Source organism: Apodemus sylvaticus, chromosome 6, assembly GCF_947179515.1.
Source record: "Apodemus sylvaticus chromosome 6, mApoSyl1.1, whole genome shotgun sequence".
Lineage (NCBI taxonomy): Eukaryota > Metazoa > Chordata > Mammalia > Rodentia > Muridae > Apodemus > Apodemus sylvaticus.
Genome location: NC_067477.1, coordinates 46,736,340 through 46,754,615, shown reverse-complemented (window position 1 = coordinate 46,754,615; position 18,276 = coordinate 46,736,340). Strand labels below are relative to the sequence as shown.

At 42.6% G+C, this 18,276-nt stretch overlaps 1 protein-coding gene across 3 annotated transcripts in view; it reads right to left on the bottom strand.

Annotated features, from left to right (window-relative positions):
* The window catches only part of Wdr89 (WD repeat domain 89), a 47,603-nt gene extending 29,529 nt beyond the window's left edge, over positions 1-18,074 (bottom strand). Inside the window, exon 1 of one of the 3 annotated variants that reach the window (XM_052185652.1) lies at positions 17,911-18,074. The gene's annotated coding sequence lies outside the window, so the exon portion shown is untranslated. Of the gene's footprint in view, positions 1-5,865; positions 6,009-15,585; positions 15,753-17,910 lie in introns of those variants that run through there. The other 2 variants (XM_052185650.1, XM_052185651.1) reach the window with 2 other exon arrangements.
* Between the last annotated feature and the right edge of the window lie 202 nt (positions 18,075-18,276).

Genomic DNA, 18,276 nt, shown 5'->3' with positions numbered 1-18,276 from the left:
TTTCCTTACTGCCCCTATTTCCAGGGGATTAAGTAGTTCCTAGTGGTACACCCTACTTTCCCCCCTCATGTGGCCCCTTAACACTCCCTCCTAGCCCATCCACATTCCCAAGTGTAAGCTGCCAATACCTAGGGGTTTTATACTGCTGCAAACAGACAATGTGATCAGAGCAACTCTTATAAAGGAAAACATTTCATTGAGGCTGGCTTACAGGTTCAGAGGTTTAGTCCATTCTTGTCGTGGTGGCAAGCACTGCAGCATGCAGACAGACTGTGTTGGAGAGGTAGCTGGGAGCTCTATATCTAGATCAGTAGGCACAGGAAAAGGAAGCGACCCTGTGCCTGGCTTGAACTTCTGAAACCTCAAATCCCACTTCCTGGGACATACTTCCTCCGACAAGGCCACACCTACTCCAATAAGGACACACCTCCAATAATGCATGCCCTATGAGTGGGGAGGGGCGCATTTTAATTCAAACCACCACACTCACAAACACATTTTACTGGAACCTCCAGTGGACACACACCAGGATCTCAGAAGAATTCCCTACCAGGCAACACACAGCCATTACATTCTCCTAAGAACAAGAAAAAGCAACAAAAACCAAGGAACAAAACATCAAACAAAAACAAGACCAGGTATTAGCACCTAGAATTACAATCTTCCTAAACCCTAGATGCTAGTATAAAAACATGATCAATAACAAGCAGGACAATATGCCTCCACTAGAGTCCAGCAACCATACAACTCTCTCCTTTCTTCCACCCTCTCCACCCCTTCTTCCACCCTTTTAATCCCCTAACACCAGATAAGAGGGAAAAAAGATAGAGAGGAAAGGAAAGAGCTCCCAGAATAAAGTCAGGTAGGAAAGAGGATGACATCATTATTAGACTACTTCCTCAACATGCAATAACCAAAGCACTTAATGTATACAGAACACCAACAACAAAAAGAATATTAAAAGCTGCAAGAGAAAAAGGCCCAGTACCATATAAAGGCAGACCCATTAGAATACGACTTCTCAATGGAGACGTTAAAAGCTAGAAGAAACTAGAAAGATTTCTACAAACTCTAAGGGGCCACACATTCCAGCACAGACAAAAAACTTCAGTTAGAATAGACAGAGCAAATTAGACTCATCCATTGCTGGTAGGAGTGAAAACCTGTAGAGCCACTATAAAAATAGGTAACTCGATTCCCCAGGAAGATGGAAACTGATCTACCTCAAGTTACAGCTACATGGTTCTTGGACATATACCCAAAGTATGCCTCGTCCTAGCAGAGACACTTGCTCAGCCATGTTCACTGGGGCTCTCTATACATAAGGGCTAGAAATTGGAATCCAGATGCCCCTCAACAGAAGAGTGAATAAAGAAAATATTGTATATTTACACAAGAGCATGACTCAGCCTTTAAAAAGAAGAATTCAGCCGGGCGGTGGTGGCGCACGCCTGTAATCCCAGCACTCTGGGAGGCAGAGACAGGTGGATTTCTGAGTTCTAGGCCAGCCTGGTCTACAGAGTGAGTTCCAGGACAGCCAGGGTATTCTAGACCTAGAGAGACAAATACTCAGAGATCAGTGCCTTGCTCAATCATCATCACAGAAACTCCCTCTTGAAGCAGACTGGATCAAATACAGAGACCCTCAGCCAGACATTATGAAGCTAATCAAAGACCTTGGTATACTCAGCCCTAAAAGGGATATCTCCATACCCCCCCACCTCCCGCTCAGGGAAGACCATAGAAGAGGGTAAGAGCCAGAAGGGATAGATGACACCAAGAAAACAAGGCCTTCTAAATCAGCATGAGCAACGCTCCCACGAACTCACAGAGACTGAGGCGGTATGCACGGAGCCGCCACCAGCCTGTAGTAGATCCTCTGCATATACAGTGTGGAGTCCAGTCTAGTGTTCTTATGGAGTCCCTGAGTGTGTGAATGAGTGAGTCTCTGTTTCTTGTGCCTTCTCTTATTTCCTTCTGTTTTGTCCAATTCCAATGTATTGGTTTTTGTTTTATCTTATTATATTTTATTATTATCCCTTAGAAACCAGTTTGTTTTCTAATGAGAGACAACAAGTAGGGAGTAGACCTGGATGAGATGGGAAACTCCAATCAGGATGCTTATTATAGGAGAAAAACAATCTATTTTCAATAAGAGGGAGAAAAAAAAGTTTAAGGTCATTGTCAGCGACATAGTAAGTTCAAGGGTTGCCTAGGCTGAGGCCCTATCTCCAAGGCCGGGGTAGGGCAGAGGGCAGTTAGATGGCTCAGAGGGGAAAGGCCCTAGCACATCAGCTTGCATCATAGGAAGCCACACAAAGGTGGGAGGGAACTAGCGCCACCAAGTTGTCTCTGATCTCCACACCAGTACAATGACACACAAGGCCTCTCCCCAAAAGAAAAAAAAATGTTTTATTTAACCGATTACAAGGAAAAAGTATTGCCTTTATTTTTGTCTGACACCTGAAACTGTTGAATAAATACACTGTTAGAAGTAGTCTCAAACAAAAACATTACATACTCAAATTTTAAATTCCTATACTTATATACCAGAAAATGTATTTAAGAAAAGAGATTCAGGGGCTGGAGAAATGACTCAGTGGTTAAGATCACTGACTGCTCTTCCAAAGGTCCTGAGTTCAATTCCCAACAACCACACGGTGGCTCATAACCATCTGTAATGAGATCTGACTCCTTCTTCTGGTGTGTCTGAAGATAGCAACAATGTACTCACATATATAAAATGAATAAATTAAAAAAAGAAGAAGAAGAAAAAGAAAAGAGATTCAGGCTAAAAGGTTGGGAAACACAATAGCATGATAAAGTCTAGGGGCTGGAGAAATGGCTAAGTGGTTAAGAGTATTTCCTTTTCTTACAGAAGACACGGGTTGATTTCCCAGCACCCATATAGTGGCTCCTAACTGTCAGTAATTTCAGTTCCAGGGAGTCCAAGGCCCTCTTCTGGCTTCTGCAGGCACTGTACACAAATAATGCACTTTAATATGTGCAGGCATGCATGCATACACATAAAATAATAAGATATGTAAAAAGTTATGGCCCAGCAGTTAAGAGTACTGGCTACTCTTCCAGAAGACCCGGGTTTAACTCCCAATTTTGGTGGCTCAAAATCAGCTGTAACTCTAATTCCAGAGGATTCAATGCCCTCTGACCCAGTGATATGGGCCTTTCTTCATCAATCATCAATATACAAAGTACACCACAGGCTTGCCACTGGCCAATCTGATGGGAGCATTGTCTCAATAGAGGTTCCCACTTCCTAGATGTCTCCAGTTTGTGTCAAGTTGACATAAAACTAGCTACAGTAACATGTACACATAATTAGATACTTGCTAGGTGAATCCAGTGTCACTGTTATTCTAGAATGTTACCCTAAGTAACCAAGTAGAAAGAGGCTGCAATGCATTTGGTGTTGATGCTTGCTTAAATGTCCACTGTTGACAAGGCTTCTGGAAACTAAGGAGCTTATAATCCTGTTACCACCTCTCATACAATGGGCTACTTGAGGAATAGTAGTATGGGGCGATCACATCTAAAAACTGGACAAAACTACCAGGAAACATAACTCTTAAGATTTACACACTGAAGCCGGGCGTGGTGGCGCATGCCTGTAATCCCAGCACTTGGGAGGCAGAGGCAGGCGGATTTCAGAGTTCGAGGCCAGCCTGGTCTACAGAGTGAGTTCCAGAACAGCCAGGACTATACAGAGAAACCCTGTCTCAAAATACCAAAAAAAAAAAAAAAAAAAAAAAAAAAAAAAAGATTTACACACTGACAGCTAGTGATGCCTTCTTTTGCATTTCTGGGTAAGATCACCAGTTAACACTCCAAGCTAGGAGAATATTCAAAGTGGCGGGACTGGAGAGATGGCTCAGTGGTTATCACTTGCTGCTCTTCCACAGGACCTGAGTTTGGCTCCTAGTTCCCATATATATATCACATGGCTCACAAGTGTCTGTAACTTCAGCTCCAGGAATCGGATGCCTGTGGCCTCCATGGGCACCTACACATTTAAAAATATTTAGTCTCTTCTAATATTTGTGCAATAAAATATTAAACATTTGTACTATATCATAAGATCAGGAGTAGGTTCCAAACTCTTTCAATTTTCTTCTGAACATGGTAAAAAGATCTTAACAGAGAAACCACAAGAGATGTAATTCTTGAATTGTCCTGTACACACCAGATGTTAAGAGAAAAAAAATTACTTTATAGATCTGATGTGAAGGATAAAAATGAGGAGAACCACGCCTGCTGACTTGCTAACTCTAGGCCAGGCCTATCACTGCTTCAGCCCTCGCCTGGCCTGCCTGTGCTGCTGGCTATCCTGCCATCTAGCAGTACCCGACAGTAAGAGACTGTGAGGACTTCAGGACCTGTTGTCTGCTCTTCAGACAACAGATTCAGAGGAACAGGTGTTTCTGATGGGGACTTTGACAACTAAAATTTAACTGAATTTTTCTCAGGTGTTTCTCTCTCCATTGGCAATATACATTATTTCCACATGAGCTTCCAGACTTTTTTTTTGAAGATTTATTTATTATTATATGTAAGTACACTGTAGTTGTCTTCAGACACACCAGAAGATGGCATCATGTCTCATTACAGATGGTTATAAGCCACCATATGGTTGCTGGGATTTGAACTCAGGACCTTTGGAAGAGCAATCAGTGCTCTTAACCACTGAGCCATCTCTCCAGCCCCAGACTTTTTTTTTAAAAACCTGGATTCTAATCTCTCTTGAAAATTCCAACCCCATTACTCTAGAGCAGTGGTTCTCAACCTGTGGGCTGTGACCCCTTTGGGGTTGTATAGAAAATATTCTGCATATCATATATTTATATCACAGTAGCAAAATTACAGTTAGGAAGTAGCAATGAAAACAGTTTTATGCTTGGGGGTCACGTTAAAGGTTGCAGCCTTGAGATGGCTGGGAACCACTGCGTTAGAGTCTGCTTAAATCCCTACACACACTTGTATGTGGCGCCAAATATTCAAATAACCAAAATGGGCTTTCCTATGCTTTATCTCTACTAACTTCAAATCCTACGCATCTAGGCTCAAAATCTGATCACCTCTGGCAAAGGAGAAGACAAGAGTAAACCAGACCATGTCAATATTCCCGTTACCATCCTTCTTCCCTGTCACCTCTCATGAGCAGCAACCCTGTCACCTCTCATGAGCTCTAACACACAGGAAGGAGGCAGAAAATACTTCACCTGGACCAGTGGCTCTCAACCCACCTAACGCTGCTGTGAGCCTCCAACCTAGAGCTCACACTTAGAGCAGGCCTGCCTCCCAAGTGTTCAGATTAAAGGCATGTGTCATCACATTTTTAATAACGATAAATACCATGATATGTCTTTTGTTGTTTCTGTATGAACTACAGGTACTAAATAAAAGTTTAAACTTGCAAACGACTGTACTATATACCCATCAACATTCCAGTAGGTAGAATGTGTTACTCAATAAAGTATTTCTCCAACAAGAATTACAAAAGACTGCTATTTTTTTTCCCAAGAATCGTACCTCCTAGGAGATAGGAGTCACCTATCTCCTACCCTTACTTCAAGATTTGCGTCAAAAGCTACTGGTTACAAAAAAAATTCCTATTAATCCAGCACCAAGTGAAATTTAACTTCTTCTAAATATCAATATATTGTGATATTCATGCAGTAATAATTGTATGCCAAGTAAATCTAAGTGTTAATTATTTATATTTTACACATTTTAAATTGCTTCTGCCTACTAAGGAGTATAAAAAATAAGAAACCTATTTCTCAATCAGTTTTTGTTTGTCTACAAGACAGGCTCTCACTGTGCAGCCCTGGCTGGTCCGCTACTCACCATGTGTCCCTTGGCAAGCCTTGATCTCACGGTTGTCTTCCTGACTCTGCCTCCCAAGCACACAGAATTACAGGTGTGTGTCACTACATCTGACTTCCAATCTTTTTGTATCAATTATTCTATCGATCTGCAGCTAAGCAACACTACTTTCTCAGTAGAGGAAAACAAGGAGACAAAGAATTACTCACATATATGTAAAACAAGGGTAGATGTAACAGGAAGACCACAAAACCACCCTAAAGCTTCAGAAAAGCAATCTACCTCCCCTCCCACCATTGTGTTTTTTTTTTTTTTAAAGAAAGTAGGTTTCTGCACAAGAAATAAATTAAAAATCAACAATGTTGATAAACCATCCATAATCACAGCTTTGAGGATGTCAGTTCATGCCAGCCTTCAATCTCTTAAAACTCCATAGTTAGGGTTACTATTGTGATGAAACACCATGACCAAAGCAACTTAGGAAGGACAAGGTTTATTTGGGTTACACTTCATCACTGTTCACCAACAAAAGAAGTCAGGACAGGACCTCAAAGAGGGCAGAACCTGGCTATTAAAGCTGATGCAGAGGTCATGGGGGGGGGCGGGGCTTGCTTGTTCCTCCTGGCTGGGTCAGCCTGCTTTCTTACACAGCCTAGACCCACGCTCCCAGGGGTAGCCCCTGCAATGGACTGGAGCCACCCACATCAATCACTAGTTAAGAAAATGCCCTACAGACTTGCCTACAGCTCACTCTTGTGGAGTCTCCTTCCTCTACCTGACTCTACTTTGCGACTCTAGCTTTTCTCAGGTTGACATAAACTAGCCAGCATACTCCAGGAAGGCAGGATTGAGGAAGCTAAGGGATTGGTCAGATTTCAATATCACACGTTTCTCTATCTTCAGAGAGCATTCGAGAAACAATAATGTATTTTCTAGCTACTTCAAGAAACTCAACAAGTATTCAAAATGTACTTTTATTTTACAAAGAGGATAGGATAATCTTAGATTTCCAGAATGCAGTACTTTATGACATTGTATTTTTATGTAAAACACAAACCTGCACATTAATCATGTAAGATACAAATAGCCCAATGATTCATAAATTGCATTACTTGAGAATGGCTCAGAGGACTGTGTTAGTCTCAAATTCCTTTCTTAGTTCTCAATTAAGACTCAAAAATACTTTGTAATCTTAAAGAGAAAGTTTAGAATAACTTCAAAAATTAACTCAGTGCTACATTAAGGCTAGAAGCATCACAGGTAGGGGAAAACTGTGAAAAAAATAGTTTCAACTTTCATTTTTTTTTCCTTACTGGAAAACAGATTCCTGTTATGCATACTGACAACTTTAGGTCTGAATAACACAGGACTAAGGCTCCAAGAAGAAAGAGGCAGGCCCGAGAGAAATCATAACCAAGATACAAAGACTGACAGCAACCAGGAAGTACAAGCATGGGTGAGGGAGACTTTATTTCAGTGCCATACCGGATCTAGTAGGTTCTCATGTTCCTGGGAACAACCCTCATCAAAGTCACAGACGTAAGTCTAGTTGTCACATGGTTCTAGTTGTAAGGAGGAAATCATCAGGAGTGGGACAGAGGGGACAATGGGGAAGTTAAATATGGCTCAGTTACATATATGAAAATGTCATAATAAATCCATCAACTATACTTAATATATGCTCACAAAAGCATATTAACACAGAAGGAAGTGAAGACACACCCAAGCATTCACATCCATGGGCCGAATTAGCAGTGACACACAGAACAGGGGCTGGCTTTAAGGGACTATGGCTGCACAGGGCTTACCCTTGCTGACTTTTGCTTGAAGTGGGAGGAGGGGGGAGGGCGAGGATAGGGACGCAACATGACAACAGGACAAATATCGGCAATCCCTGGACCCTGTTTTTAATTCTACACAGGGCTATTTATTGGTTCTTTTGTGCTCATTGCTGATGTAACATGCACTGAGTTCTTGCCATACACCAGGTGCTGGTCTAAATGTCTTTTTTCTTTTTAAAGATTTATTTATTTATTATATGTAAGTACACTGTAGCTGTCTTCAGACACCCCAGAAGAGGGAGTCAGATCTTATGGGTGGTTGTGAGCCACCATGTGGTTGCTGGGAGTTGAACTCAGGACCTTCAAAAGAGCAGTCAGTGCTCTTAACTGCTGAGCCATCTCTCCAGGCCCCTAGATTTTTATACATTGTACCCTGTTCAACCTTCTGGGAAGTCCTATAACAAAAGTACATTTATAGTATGAGCTTTTATTGTTATTTCTTTTCTTTGATCATTTATTTATTTTATATTTTTTTAAAGATTTATTTATTTTATGTATATGAGTTGACTTCAGACACACCAGAAGAGGGTGTTGGATCCCATTACAGATGGCTGTGAGCCCACATGTGGTTGCTGGGAGTTGAACTCAGGACCTCTGGAAGAGCAATCAGTGCTCTTAACTGCTGAGCTGTCTCTCCAGGGATTTGGTCATTCATTTTTTTTCTCTGACACAGGATCACTACAGGCCACCTCAAACTTAAGGTGATCCTCTTGCCTCAGCCACTCATACTCTTGGATTACAGCACATGTAATCTGGCCATCATATCTGTGGTGGCATACACCTTTAATCCCAGCACTTGGGAGGCAGAGGCAGGCGGATTTCTGAGTTCGAGGCCAGCCTGGTCTACAGAGTGAGTTCCAGGACAACCAGGGCTACACAGAGAAACCCTGTCGTGAAAAAAAAACCAAAACAAACAAAAAAGTAAAGTCTGAACACGCTCACACGTCTTGACACAGCAGGTGATTAGGTAGAAGCTTGCCACAATCATGCCTAAGTATGTTCAGTACCAACCTGGGCAACTTTGTGATACTCTATTTCATACCCTGTATGAAAAAGGAAAAATTAAAAAGGGGGCTGGGAATATAGCTGAATAACAAAATACTCACCAAGACATCACAAAGTCCTGGGCTCTAGTTCAGAAGGGGGTGGGGTGGGTGCACTCAATCATAAAGGCAAAGATTAGAATGGAAATGTGATTCTAAGGTCTAACCATCCCTAGGCTTCTCCCTTACTCTCCCCCTATCAGCTACTGGAGTCTGAGCTTAGGCAAAGCCCATACAACAGTCTCTCTACAGTCCCAGCTGTCCTGAAACTCTCTATATAGACCAGGATGGCCTCAAACGCACAAGACAGCCACTGCCTCTGCCTCCAGAGGACTACGATTAAAGATGTGTGCCACCAGGCCTCACAATGCCGAAACTCTTAAAACACTTCCTAATAGAGTCTTTCAAATAGTAATGGATATTATAGTTTACTTTATTTTTATATGCCTTAGAAAATTTTAATATATGCAGGAGAATTTTTTTATCAAATAGCAAAACTATACAACATAGATAATTTATAGTAAAAGAAAGGAAATCATACATGTGGTAAAAAAAAAAATCATTTTTAAAATAGTAGCTAAACAGCAATGAAATACTATTTTATGACTACCTAATCCAAACTCACAGCTGGTACTGATCAGCTTGTGTGATCAAATTAGAATATCGTCCCAGTGGATACAAATGTTTTGATCAACAGTTTGCAACACCTTGGAAACAAAACACTCTATAGGTCTGCTATCTGTGAACTATAACCCTGGCCATTCACCACTTACAGCTTGGTGAAGACATGTATTTTACAAAGCGTTTGAAAAGCCAGGTATAGTGCGGTATAGTGGTATACACCTTTAATCCCAGTACTTGAGAAAGTTCTGAGCTCTGAGTCTACATAGTGAGTTCCAGGACTGTCATAGGTACAGAGTCCCTGTCTTTAAAAGGAAGGGAGGGGGGGCCCATTCAAATATAAAGTGGCACTAGGCATGTTATTTATAGTCATTGAAATTAATCAACATAATTCACACAACCAAGCATCCTACTGTTAAAATATATAAAGTATATACTTGTGAAAAGCCTTCATACTAAACAGAATTTTTTTTTAAGGTAATGAAAGTATCAATGATAAGAAACCTAGCGTAAATTGTGGTCACCTGTGGTAAATATACACATTTCTAAGAAGTATTTCTAAGTATTGAGCCAGGCATGGTAGCTCACATCTTTAATCCCAGGACTTGGGAGGCAGAAGCAGGCAGATCTCTTTTGAATTCAAGACCAACCTGCTGTTACATGCCGGTGGCGCACGCCTTTAATCCCAGCACTTAGGAGGCAGAGGCAGGAGGATTTCTGAGTTTGAGGCCAGCCTGGTCTACAAAGTGAGTTCCAGGACAGCCAGGGCTATACTGAGAAACCCTGTCTCGAAAACAAACAAACAAACAAACAAGATCAACCTGGTCTAAATAGTGAGTTCCAGGACAGCCAGGGCTAGAGAGTGACAGTGTCTCAAAAAAACAAACCAAAACAATTAAAAACATCAATTTTGAAAGAGAGCTAAAATTAGAAGGCCAGAGAAACCGCTCAGTGAGTAAAAGCGCTTGCCAATGAGGCTGGTAACCTTTGTCCATCCCTAGAATGCAGGCAGGAGAAACAACTCCTTCAAGTTGTCCCCTGACACAAAATAAAATATAAAAGAAAGAAAATTTAAAACCAGCCAGTATGTGAAATATTCTCTTCCAGCTACTTATGGCACATTAATAATTAATAACATCGAGTAAGTCAAGAGGGGGAATTTTATTCAATTAACAGTGTTTGTCAAGTACAGGTTTAAGCCCTTCAAGTATCCACCATAAGTAAGAGGCGCTTACTGCTATTCAATTGCACAGCTGCGAAAGTGAAGTATAAGCAGGGCAGTTAAAAATACCCAGAAGAGACATGAAGGCTGGGGAGCCACCCAAGCAGGTTCCCTAAAATCCTGTCTTCTTAACCACTACCGCTGCTATCATTCAAGAAATGGTTAAGTTCTTTCATTCAAGAAATGGTTAAGTTCTTTTTTTATCTTGTTTTAATTTTTGTTTATTTTGAATCCGGATCTCACTATACAGCCCCGGCTAGCCTGGATTCACTATGTACATCAGGCTAGCCCTGCAGTTCGTGGTTATCTTGCCTCTGCCTCTGGAATCCTCAAATGAAACGTATGCATGACTACACCCAGCCATAAACTTTTTGTTAGAAGGGACAGCAAGGGGTTGGAGATGTAGCTCAGTGCAAAATCACTTGTTCAAGCTTATGGGGGTGGGGGGGGGGGCAGTATTCCATCATCAGCACATCTATAAAGACAGCCAACAGTAGAACTGGCATCCCACCTAGCACACAGAAGATTGTGGGTACAATATCTTGATCAATAAGAGAAAAAGTGCGTGCATGTTCTTTTGTGTGTTTGTAGTGTGTGTGTGTGTGTGTGTGTGTGTGTGTAAAAGAGACAATATGCTAACACTGAGGCAGAAGGAAAACAAATTTGAAGCCTACCAGGACTACAGAAAGTTTGTTAGATAAATAAACACCAAAGAGAGACTGTAGCGATCATTATGTCAATATCCACCCACTAACTTAGTCCTGAAGACGTGATTTTCCCTCCTTCCCTTTACTAGCATTTTAAAATCTAAAAACCTACAAAAATTATTAAAATGTTAAGTACTAAATTACTTTCTCAAACTTAAATGCACACCTGGTGACTTTCAGAACCATCCAGAATATGTAGTAGTGCTCCTTATCCTTTAATCAAGGAACAGAAGGTTCCCAACCACCCTAGGCCAAGGCTGACTGCAACATTCCGGGGGGGGGGGGGGGGGGGGAAGAGAAGGGCTCCGGATGAACCCCGTCTGCTCAGCAGAGCCTTCCTGCCCTTCCCCCTCCCTTCCTTTACTTCAGAGACTTCTAACAGTGGATGTCTGTTATCCTAGCACTCCAGAGGCTGAGGGAAAAGGATAGTTCAAGGATAGCTTGGGCTACATAGTAAAACAATGTTTCAAGGAGAGAGACAATAGGAGAAAATATAGCACTTTAGTAGAGCGTTCCCCTAGCCTGTACAAAAATCCTAGGTTCATTACTCAGCACCACATAAAACCTGCCGTGATTGATGAATTCCTGTAAACCCAGCAGGTCATCCTTGGGCACAAAGTGAATTTAAAGTCAGAGGTAAAAAAAAGCAAAAAGGGCCAGGTGATGTTGACCCACATATTTAATCCCAGCACTCTGGGTACACAGCGACAGATCTAAATTAAAGGCCAGTCTGGAGATTCCAGAAAAACCCTGTCTTAGAAAACAAGACAGACAGACAGACAGACAGACAGATGGGAGAGAGGGAAGGGGAGCGGAGGGGAGGGGAGGAGAGGAGAGGAGAGGAGAGGAGACAGACAGACAGACAAAAGGTACACAGGGATACACAATCCAGCCAGCCTTGATAACACAGGCATGATGAGACACTATGTCAAAAATAGTTTTAATATTAACATTCTCTTCTATTATGTCACATTAACAATTAATAATATTGAATAAAGTTAATGAGAAAAATTGAAGAGACTTATCAAACCACTAGCCAATTGTCAGAGACAAAAGAAACCAGGGACAAATGGCTAACCCTGGCCTCTAGGTTCCCTCAACAGGGCCGGCTCACAATGCTGCCTGTTCTGCTGGGATTAAAGGTAAAAGACTGTGCCCAGCACAATGGAGAATTTGGAGGATTAAGAAACTAAGGACTCTGAGGGCGAGTTATAAATAGCTGGCTAGAAGGGGCACTGTCTCAGTAGACTGCCAGCACAATAGATCAATACCTAGGCACACAACCAGGTTAGTTATCGTAGCTATGCCATAGACTTCTAGCCAATAGAATGTGAAAGAAAATAATCTAGGCCACTTCCAGGCCTGACCCACAGAAACTTCTCACATGTGTGTTTCCCAATCCTTTCCCCTTCCTAATCAAACCAAACAAACACAAATCTTTATGAATTTTTAATAAGACGATTGCCTAACTGGAACTGGGGTTACATCAACGTATTCCAGTGTATCTATACTAGTACTCATAAAGCAACTCACTTGTATCCCCAAAACTATGAATTCCAGCTAGAGAATGTCTTTGGACTGGAGAGATGGCTCAGCAATTAAGAGCACTGGCTGCTTTTCCAGTAGGTCCTGAGTTCAATTCCTAGCAACCACATGGTGGCTCACAACCATCTGCAATGGATCTGAGATCCTCTTCTGATGTGTCTGAAGACAGCGACAGTGTAGTCATATACATAAGTAGATTAATAAAAAAAAAAAATCTTTTTGTAAAGATAGGGGAAAACCCTGAAGTCATTAGAACCTCAATCGACTCCCAGAACTGCTGTTTTGCTGGGACCCCAGTTCTCCATAAAGCAAAGTATATTCTCAGTTAGAAACAATAGGACTCAGAAATTTGAAGTGGTTGGGTTTTGTTATTGTTGTCTTGACACTGAGTCTCATGTAGCTCAGGCTGCCCTCAAACTCACCATGTAGCTGTGACTAGACCTTGGATTCTGTCTACAACTTCTACTCTCCTACCGTCAAATTCAGCCTTCTCCATGCAAGATTCTCTTGCTCCCAAGTGATTTGGTAGTCCGAAAGTATGGTTTCCTTATCATAAATTCCCATCACCTAAGATCATGATACGGAAAGTGGGGGATACAGACAAACCTGTGACTACAGTAAACTGGGAAAGAAGCCACAGAATAACAAATGGTCCCAAGAACAGTAGTGTTATGACCTCATAAATAATTCAAAATGGCATCAATCAAAACCATCATGAACTGAAAGTCACATGAATTCTTAAGATGACACCTTTCGGAATGATCAATTCTAATTTGACAGCAGAGGATTATTCAGTTACCTCTGCTATTCGAGAGATGTTCAGGCCTTTCACAGCAGTTTGAAGGGTCTACCTTACCAGTTACCAAACATAAACTTTTTATCTTAAAGTCCCCACTACAGATTCAGCTATACCACAGGGTATTTCATCCTTCAGAGTTTTCTTTTTTTTTTTTCTCCATTTGACTTTTTTATTTTAGAGAGACCACTGAAATGTAGAAATGTGGGGTTTCTATTTTGTTTCTTTCTTTTAGTATAAGAGTGGGAAAGCAAAACAAAAACAAAACAAAAAAACCAACAAAACAACAAAGCAACAACAAAAAGCAAAGTCTTAAGCTGGATGTGGGATACCTGCCTTTAACCCCAGCATGCAGGAGGCTGAGGCAGGTGGATCTGAGTTCAAGGATAGCCTGGTCAACAAAGTTCTAGGCCAGCCAAAGCTATGTAAATTATCTCAAAACAACGACAAAGATATTAATAAAGCAATGTCTTCAGTTCTACCTATAATAAAGAGAAAGTGCAGATTCGATGGATGTGAAGACCTATAATTCCAGCACTTGGGAAAACACTAAGTTCTCTAAGTTCAAGGCCAACCTAGTTTACAAAGTGAGTTCCAGGACCACCAGAGCTCCACAGAACTCCACAACCCAAAACCAACCAGCTAATCAAACAAACCAAAGCTGAAAGTTGCAAGAAACATAGCCGTGATTATAAACAAAGATGGAAGGGAAAGAAACCTTGACAGTCACGTGGGCTGACTTACTTTTGCTCTCTGTTCTATAAAATCTAAAGTAAAAAGATAAGCCAGACACTTCTCACTTCTGTTCTCTAGACAATACTGTCCTGACTCCAAGATAGGCCGGTAAGTGGTCCACACAGAGGTATCTCACACTTACACTGTTAACTAGGCTGCATGTCTTTGCAAGAAGCAGAAACAGGTATAGTTGATACCAATAACACAGACTTCAAGTTCACATCTTCACTGAATTATCACAACAATAAGAAGCAATTCGGCTCTGATCATACACTTTAATAACCTAAGGTTCACACAAAGCGAGGGACCAGACCTTTAGACTGATGCCTTCCTACCAGTTCATCTTATTACCTGGCTAGCAATAACCCATTAACTGGTTTCCAGGTATACTGTTTAGGATTTTAAAATAATTTCAAGTTAGAGAAGAAAAACAGGAGCGTTTTACTAGTTGTACCATCTTTAATTTTACATTCGAGGAAGCTGAATTCCCTCAAATTGAAGTTGTCAAGAGTTAGCCTAGATGAGACATTTCACAAAAATGAGATGCTAACAGCGCTGATTCTTGGGTGGTTTTTGTTGTGAATTAGGTACGTGTGTGTGTGTGTGTGTGACAGAGAGAGAGAGAGAGAGAGAGAGAGAGAGAGAGAGAGAGAGAGAGAGAGAGAGAGAGAGAGAGAGAGAGAGAGAGAGAGAGAGAGAGAGAGAGACAAAGTTTTCCTAGGAAGCACTGGCTAGCCTGAAACTCAAGAGATCCTCTTGCCTGTACCAGTCAGTACTGGGATCTCAGGTGTACACCAGCACACCCGGCCAGCACCTAGATGTGTGGACTAATGACACAACACACGGAAGTCACTTAGCATAGTAGCCTGCATCACAGCACATACTGTATGACTTGGCCCCGCATACAAAGAGAAAAATCTGCTTTTTGAGATGGAAAAAGGCCGGAGCCAGGAAGTGGGTGTGGAATGAGTGTGAGGAAGGGTAGGCAAGAGCGATCAGGGCCTTCCTACCCTTCCTCGCCACTGAAGCAGAGACGTTCAGGTGGCATGGACCACACATCCTGACATAGAGACCCACGCGGCCCCTGCGCATGCACGTGCTTCCTCTCACACCACCCCGCTCCCCTCCGCGCTCCCCGCCCAGGGCTCTCGCGCGCATGCCACCCAGTGGCCGCCGGTCGAGAGAGCTACCCGCCCTGGAGAATCGCCCAGCCCAGTCTAACAGAAGGTACCTCAGCAGCAAACCCCACACTGGAGCTGGAGAAAAAACACGCTCTGCCCACGGTCGGCTGGAACTCCGCCCTCCGGCTCGGATTGGGTAAAATTAAGAAGGAAGCTGAAGCGGATTGGTCCATAGCACAGAGGCGGACCATAACAAGCGGGCTCGGGAGCCGCGCGCCTTTGCTTGCTACCTTCCAATTGGACGAGGGCAGAAGGTCTGCGCATGCGTCACTCGGCGTACGGGCCACACCATTACAACACCGCCCCCCAGGTCAGATTAACGGAAGTTCCTGGAACCCAGCTTCCGGCGGATATGGCTTTGCGGCTTCTTCCAGCACTTCTTTCGCTTCCCCAGATTGGGATAGAATGTTGTTACGTGGACTAGGGGAGTTGGGGTGAGGCAGGATTTCGTGGATCTGAAATAATCACACGTGATCACAAAGCCTAGCGATACAGGCCGGCTTGAACGAGCAGTACCCGGCCTTCACTCCAATAGGTATGACTCAAGGTTGACAGGAGCTCAGTTACAAAATCTGGAGGGAGTGTTGTTTTGGCCCCGAGGAACTCTGGGATTTGTAGTCCATAATGATCAGGTTCTGAATCATCTGTCCTGTTTCGTTATTGCTTTTAAATTTTAGTTTGATACAGAGCTGATGTTCCAACTGCAGTGTGCTCATGACATCTGGCCCTACCAATAGGGGAATGAGCTCTGTCTTTGGCCATGAGGAAGCCCAGAATCTAGTTTAGGTGGACTCTATCCTCTTTAATTATAGATGAATACCAGATGGTACAACATTTGTGAGACCTCAAAGAATGGGTTCTTCTCCTGTGTAAACAATTCAGAAAATATGTATTTGGTTAAGCGATGGTGCGAACAAGTCACTCTCTGGGCCTGGAAATACATTCAGCTGAGATTCCTGGAACTAACGTGCCGTGTATGTCCACAGGAATTGAATAAGGGGAACTAACTAGGGGATATCTTGGTACTGATAAACAGGCATCCTTCCCCCTGGAAGTCCCCTAGGGTGAGTGAGTTGGAGGTAGAGATTATTGTTTGATTACTTGCAATTCCTAAGTAATATGGGGCTTGGGGTCCAGGCATAGCCAGGAGTTCTGACCTACAGTAGGTTGAGAATGGTTAAGGAACTAATAGACTCTTCTCATATTCTGAACACTGAGATGCTGGCTTCCGCTGCCTTTTGGACCTCTATCTTTGAAGTTACTAAACGGAATTCCCGGGAAAATTGGAGTTGGGGGCTTGCCATCCTAGGGGGCTTGTAACCTGACTCCCCAAGTTTTACGGGTTTTCCGATAATGATCTTTGCCATGCCTTACTCTTTTTGGTTTTTTGTTTGTTTGGTTGGTTGGTTTTTTTGTTGTTTTTTTTGGGTTTTTTTTTTGTTTGTTTGTTTTTTTGGTTTTTTCGAGACAGGGTTTCTCTGTATAGCCCTGGCTGTCCTGGAACTCACTCTGTAGACCAAACTGGCCTCGAACTCAGAAATCTGCCTGTCTCTGCCTCCCTGAGTGCTGGGATTACAGGCGTAGGCCACCACTACCCGGCTCTTTTTAGTTTTTTGTTTTGTTTTGTTTTGTTTTTTGAAACAGGGTTTCTCTGTGTAGCCTGGCTGTCCTGGAGCTCACTGTGTAGTTCATGCTGACCTGGAACTCACCACCTGGCTGCCATGCCCTAATCTTAAAGATGAATTTACTTATTTACTTATTTATTTATTTAATGTATGTGAGTATGTCACTACCTTCGAAGTGGGGCTTCAGATCCCATTACAGATGATTGTGAGCCACCATGTGGTTGCTGGGAATTGAACTCAGAGCAGTCAGAGCTCTTAACTGCTGAGCCATCTCTCCAGCCCGACATGCCCTAATCTTTATATCACAGGTAGGTAGTGATGGTCATTTTTTTAGGAATAAGAAGGGATCAGTGTAACCTCATGAGGACTCAGTTTTGCTATCCAAACAAGAACAATGGCTTTGGGAAAGGGGCATCAACTACAGCCATAGTACTGGATAGATTAGAGCCCCTTCTTTTTACTGGTGGACCCATAGCCCAGGGATGTGTTTCTCCTCCCCAGGAGCAAATGAACCATGCCCTAGTAGCCTCGGGTTGTAACATTTTACAGAAATCTACCTGGAAGGTAGTTTGGGTCTCAGTGGATAGATTGGCTAGGAGCTCCCTGGTTCTTGTCTTTTAAAATTTTTATACCCAATGCCCTGACTTTGGGAGCCTTCCCAAAAGGAGGAAAAAAAGACACAATGGGACAACCATGATTATAGGGCCCTTGTCAGTCTTTAGTGGTTTGGGGGATTTAGTGACAACTCACTTGGCTATGGTGGATTCATGGGGTGACCTTCATGGCTGTTCCAGTTCAGATCCACTTTACCCACATAAGGTCACCAGGCTGGGACTTGCGGGCAGGCTCAGACAGGACAAAGATGCAGCCTCTCCAACAATCTGATGAGTCCTGCAGGGCCTGTAAGGACTCGAGGAAGCAATGGTTAGTAATTCCTGACTTGTAAACTTTTTTTTTTTTTTTTGGTTTTTTTTGAGACAGGGTTTCTCTGTAGCCCTGGCTGTCCTAGAACTCACTCTGTAGACCAAGCTGGCCTCGAACTCAGAAATCTACCTGCCTCCGCCTCCCAAGTGCTGGGATTACAGGTGTGCACTGCCCCTGCCCGGCTATGAACTT